This window comes from Pollicipes pollicipes, unplaced genomic scaffold (assembly GCF_011947565.3).
Source record: "Pollicipes pollicipes isolate AB1234 unplaced genomic scaffold, Ppol_2.1 Scaffold_7231;HRSCAF=8579_pilon_pilon_pilon, whole genome shotgun sequence".
NCBI lineage: Eukaryota > Metazoa > Arthropoda > Thecostraca > Pollicipedomorpha > Pollicipedidae > Pollicipes > Pollicipes pollicipes.
This window is the reverse complement of record NW_023597034.1, coordinates 24,734,182-24,739,254: the sequence shown is the minus strand read 5'-3', so window position 1 is coordinate 24,739,254 and position 5,073 is coordinate 24,734,182.

Sequence of the window (5,073 nt, the reverse complement as noted above, 5' to 3'; positions counted from 1 at the left end):
GATTGGACTCTTTGAGGATCCAGCCCAAGATCTAGCATGGAATTAACCCAACTGATCAGGTTTCATTGGACCCATGAAGGTCTTGTTTACCAAGCCGTATGGCGTTTCAATTTACCTAAATATTATGTCTTGCGTAGGAAAGTACAAAAAGACCCACAGTGCCTGAGCCATTTGCTTAAATTTGCAACGAGAATTTGTAAATGGTAGGTACGAACGTGACATGTTTTGCTTACCAGTATTCCATTCATATAGTAGATGCGTCTCTGTCAAAATATACGTCCCCGGAGCAAAGCAAATTGTGTTGAAAAGTTAAGTGCACTGAATTGCACTGTTAAGCGCTTCGAAGCTTTGACTTTGCTCCCAGAAATCGAGCCATTCAAGACGTTTCCATCAAATGTTTAAAAGTCAGCGACTTCTTAAAACCAGTGTTCCACATTTATATGGGGTTTTGAACTGAAACAGCCATTTTGAAGACCTTTCGTGCTTTTCACAACCCTGCCCGTGTTAAGACCTAAACCCTTTAGTTTCTGAGCCTCACGCCCGCAAAAATGGCGAAAGGTATCGAGAGAATTTTTAAAGTCATCTTAGAATTCATGACATCATGGCAACGTCATTCCAATCCTGCCATTCCACTAGCCAATCAAGGCCAAAAATCACAATTGTCGAGGTGTTCATGTCTGGCGTTCGTCAGCCCGATTTCAAGATATTACGCCCGTCAGTTGCTCTTAATCAATATTGTGCAGGTACCATGACGTATCAAACCACACATTGAGAGCATATTTACAAACCAAGAATTGTGCTGTCTCAAGCACTCTTTTCCACTTCAAAAGTACACCAATGGTGTAAGTGAGCTTGTTTCATTTTATCTGATCCTTGCTTCACTTTTTCAAATGGGAAACACTCCCCTTAATCGTTTCAGTGATGGTGTCATGTTCTAGGTTCGATTGGAAGTGCTGCGCGCATCTTTTTGGATTGCCTTGCCACGTCGAAACCAATATATTTTAGTAATCCAATTTGTAAGTGTCCGATTTGGAAACTAGCGACTTGAGGATGGTATAGCTGTGTCAAGATGTCTCTGAAATTGCATCCTCGCTAGATGACAGTACCTTGTCTTGGTTCATGAGCAGAAGTAAATACTTTGAAAACTATTTGTTGCAATTTTTGAACGCCTGTTGACCAATAGTGGGCTTCAAGCAATTCGGAAGTACCAACTCCAGCCATTTTTTATTTCAACAAGGTTTGCCTTATCTTAGAGCTCAATTTTAGACACGAAAGAACTAAAGCGCCTAAAACGGAGATGTATGCTATATGGAAGACGTCCTTCTCTTGCTCAATAATGACATAGCGACATAGCACTGACATTTGCAATGCTTACCATAACCTGTCTGTCATAACTGTCTATTTCCGTATTAAAGATATTGACATGGAGGTAAGTAACGATGAGCGTATATGAAATGCCATGGAACGTTACCGATACTTTCATGTTTCAATCGCCAGCACATACCTACTGCTGCTAAGTCTAGCTTGACAACGTTCGAAGCAAATACTATATTTATCACTCTTTGACGTCATTTTACCAGCTTTGTTACCCAGCCATCATAACTCACAAAAACACATGATAGGTGTTTGGGATTGCCACAAAGGAAATCAGACAAGACATGTTTACAAAATGGGGATGTTTGCTGATCTTTTTGATCAGTTCGAAAAACGTTTTCACTGGTGCATTTAGGAAAATGCTTTTAACCCTCACCCTGATTGGCCCTTTTCCATAGCGTGGACTGATATGAGTAGGATCGATGTGACTCATCCCCTCCCCGTCCATTTCCAACCTCTACGATAGAACCTTGCGGAAAACACCAGTGGATCAGTCCTAACGAGCTACAATGGCAATGGATTGTATGTTATAATCAGTAATTGAACCCATTACGCCAGGAAAAGGTCGAATAAAAACTGTATCAGCTAAAACGCATGCCGCTGATACGACCATCCATTCAACGTGCAGTACAGTACGTCATCCTATGTCATTTGTTAGCCAGCTGGGGTTGACAGTTTGTGCGACGCATGGCGGGAGCACTTTGAACGTCTGCCCCGACAGGGATTTCACGCCGCACATGCATGCAGGGGTGGGTTTTATACTTCCACAAGGATGGGTTTTGGTGCATCGGAGGACCGTTTCACACACATCTCATTCAGCAGTTGGTAGAGTAAAGCAACGTGTACCCGCATAGTAGTGGAGAGCGGTATTGTTCCGGAGCGCCTGGTGCGTCAGCACGTCAGGCGCAAGACGTCAGACTAAGTGCTTGGGAAGTAAATGTCACTTTTGGTAGTTCTTGAAATGCGTTTGAATACTATCGTAATGTTGGCGAGATGGCTTAGATAATAGGAGTAATATTTTTGACAGCACAATAGCACTGCGAATACTGATGTCTATTTAGTATGCATCGCTGTTCGTATTCTGGGAGTCATTGTGGAACTCGAAGTATATAAGCCGATGGCATGAAAATAATGTCATATTAAGTACTGGCTGAGTTTCTACTGTTCCTACTTATCGGCGCACTGTGATGAGGTGACTGACAGTCATATTCATTCAGGTTTGTGGTTCAGCGCCAAATCTAAAAATGATGCAGTGATTTGCGAATGAAATTCAGTGAAATGGTGTCTGAAAGGAGAGCTTACCTACGATGCTCAGTTATGGTCTTATCGTCTCTGTCATACGGTGGGCATGATTGGTGTGGGCGTTAAGCGTAGCGATTTTTCTCTCGCGAAAATAAAAAAAATAAAATTTACGTCATCCTTTAAGCTTTCTTCAAATTTCCGCATGCTGAGATGAGACAGCACACCGAAAAACACTTCTCACTTGCCTTTTGGGCAGTCAAGTGATAACTTAGAGATAAAATAAAACGCTGCGAAACTAGAACGCGAACGGGAACATCATCGAAGGATGGCGGAAAAAGAAGCTGGACACAATTTTCTTCAGTCAAAAAGTGAGACTATAGTTTTGCGGGTTTGTTTTCATCTTTTACAGATGAGGTTTAAACATATCCACCTTACCAGTGTAGGTACCGCAATTTTTTAATCATTCTGTCGGCTTTTAAAATTGCGGCGCATAAAAGAACATTTGACGATCGCGTGTATGTCGACCGCTACAATAGTCTAATTGATAAACATGTACGGATGCACTTTTCAGAAAAGAAACCTACCACATCCACCCGGTGGCAAGAGGTGCAGGCTATTTTGCGCTACACTTACAAGTATGATGCGATTGTTGGTTCGCTTTCAAATGCTAACGATATCCGAACAACATCCTTCTTCTAATGAGACGGGGAGCTCCCGTGCGTCCACCCGGCCGTCGCTAGATCGCCAAACGAGGCACCACACTAAGTTTGAAGTGAGATACAAACCTACAGGACAAAACAGGCAATCATTTGGAAAGTTTCAGATATGTAAGTTAGGTGCGCTGACAAAATGCTAGAATGATAATATTTACAATGCTGATTAATCCAAGTTTATCGACTATTTTTGTGGGAAATTGCGTCGTTGCATTGTTCCGCAGCTAAGGGACAACGCGAAATGTTGTAAATATTCCATAAGCGCAGCTTGAAATTAGATGATCGAGATAACTGATTTGTCTTATTTGAATGCATTGACTCATAGAGGCTATTTATCATATCAAACGATGTAGGTAGCAGTCTAGTTATATATCTGTGGATTATAAAAAAACATTAGGGTTTCAGCAGCATCCCAAAAGTTGATAATTTTCTACGTTTAAGGATTTGTTCAGAGCCTCGTGAAGGGTACACATTATCTGCCAAATGGAATTTGGAAAATGGAAAACAAAAATTGTTTTCCAACTTTGTTGCCTCCGTTCAAAATTTACCCACTTTTGACGCTATTGAGACAAGCGATGGGTTTTTATTATTTCTATCTTAGCTCTCGAGCACTTCTGATTTGGTGAAAATTAGGCCCCTGCGTGTTGCATACTACACCGCCATCAGCGCGCGGGAGCGGCAGCCAGGCGGCCGTCACTGCTCGCCCGCTGTCGTCAGCCGTCTGTGGCGATGGCCCAGCCTGGCCACCTGCACGCCTGGCTCAGCAGCCGGACGCTGGCCGTCGCCGGCTGGGGCCCACTGCAGCGGCCGCCGCGCTGCTGGCGCCGCTGCCTGACCGCAGCGCTGGCCGTCGTGTTCGGCCTGGCCGTGCTCGGTATGCTGCTGCTGCCCACGCAGCGACCCAGCCTGCGGCAGCTGATCGAGGCCGGCTCCGAGTACGGCTTGCTGCTGCAGGCCATCGCAATCCTGGTGGTGTTCTGCCGGCAGCACGACGGGTGAGCCATGTGACGTCACAGCTGCGGCGTACGGTACGAGGTGAACCATGAACTCCATCAACTTGGCCGACAATAGACAAATGAGGTCGACGTGTGGACTTCTCGTCAATGTAGTCCAGACAACCGTGTGTTTGTAAGTCCTTTTTGCAATCACATTTCCCCGTGGGCGTATTCTATTGGCTTCCACTCTATTATTCGGTAGCATGTTTTTATTGCCTTTCTTTACTTTCATATGCATCATACTTAATCGTTTACCTCAGCTCCATTCAGACATTGGGGAAAGCAGTGTCCTAGAATTGCCGACTTTGAGTGTATCGTACACATTATGAGGAAGAATTTTTCACTCCTTTTCCCCTTATTTTATGTGAACTTTTCGCTGCTGCCTGATACTGTTTAATCGCGCATGCGAAACCCTTATTTCCTTTTCTGACGTTTTCAGATGTCATCCAAAACCGAACTCACTTGAAACCACCAAGCATAAACGAGACTCCACAGAGCCTTGACACGTATGGCTATGTCCTGCCTCACTTATATCTGAATCATGTCTATGTATGCACGGAGCAAGGGCGCCAGATACCTTCAAACCCAAGAATCCCAGCTACTTTAGCCGCTAGCACGCATTAAGTTTGGTTTGTTTACAAGATGCATCACAACCGGCAGCTGTGTGCCCAATGCTTTTATGGTCAAGGTTTTAACGCCCTTATTCTTTTGGTCTCACACCACCACACCACAACGAAAGCGAGCCTGAT